The following is a 976-nucleotide window of genomic DNA, read 5'->3' on the forward strand; positions in this document are numbered from 1 at the left end:
TATTGATTTTGAGAATCCTGGTTTTCACCCCATAAGAAGTTCGGGTGATTCCTCCAGTTGGGATTATAAGTTTTCCCATATTGCACATTTGAGTTCATTGGACCTCTACTCTGCTGGCCCACATAATAAATAGATTTTAGATTTATCGGACATTGGTCACTAATGTGACCTTCTCCACAAATTTCACAACATGTAGACATTTGTTGCATCTGCTGCGCTTGTTGCATTATCATCTTATTTACCTGATTGGCTAACTTTGCTTTATCATCTCTCATGGCTGAGAAATCATCAAGCTCAATAACACATGCTGCCTTCTGTTTAAGTTCTCTCCGTGGTTCCCCGTCTCCTTGCCAATTATTATCGTTAGCCGTGAAATTGTTCAGCAGGATCTAGATTTCAGTATATGGCCTAGCCATGCAACTACCTCCATAGGTTGAATCAAGATTCATCTTGGATGCTTCGTCTAACCCATCAACAAAAGTATGACCCAAGACTTCTGCAGTCTCACAGTGATGTGGGCAATCTCTGAGTAGCTTTTTGTATCTCTCCTAAGCTTGACATAGAGTCTCACCATCTTTTTATTGAAACCCCAGAATTTGGCTTCTCGGTGACTTTGTTTTCATTGTGGGAAAGAATTTGGTAAGTAATTTCCGTGCTAGATCATCCCATATTCGGATTGAGTTTGTTGGCTCTTTGTTCAACCACTCTTTTGCTTTCCCCAACAGATAAAAGAGAAACAAGGTTAGTCTGACATAATCCTTGGGGACGTTCGAATAGTTGTATGTATACGTAATCTCCAAAAAATTTTGTATGTGCATCTGCAGATCTTCACTGGATGAACCCATAGATTGCCATGTGGATCGGATCAGTTGCACCATGTGCCGTTTCAATTCAAAGTGCCTAGTTATATCAGGCTTCACGATAGTCTGAGTCATGTTCGCGAGACTAGGCCTTGCAGCCTCAATCACCGGTCTCT

At 41.2% G+C, this 976-nt stretch overlaps 1 non-coding gene across 1 annotated transcript; it reads left to right on the plus strand.

The window, feature by feature from the left end:
- Nucleotides 1-504: 504 nt before the first annotated feature.
- Nucleotides 505-611, plus strand: LOC142169324 (small nucleolar RNA R71). Its single transcript, XR_012699032.1, has one exon. It is a non-coding gene; the product is annotated as a small nucleolar RNA R71 (small nucleolar RNA).
- The last annotated feature ends 365 nt before the right edge of the window (nt 612-976 follow it).

The sequence above is a fragment of the Nicotiana tabacum genome, chromosome 14, assembly GCF_000715075.1.
Source record: "Nicotiana tabacum cultivar K326 chromosome 14, ASM71507v2, whole genome shotgun sequence".
NCBI classification, from domain to species: domain Eukaryota; kingdom Viridiplantae; phylum Streptophyta; class Magnoliopsida; order Solanales; family Solanaceae; genus Nicotiana; species Nicotiana tabacum.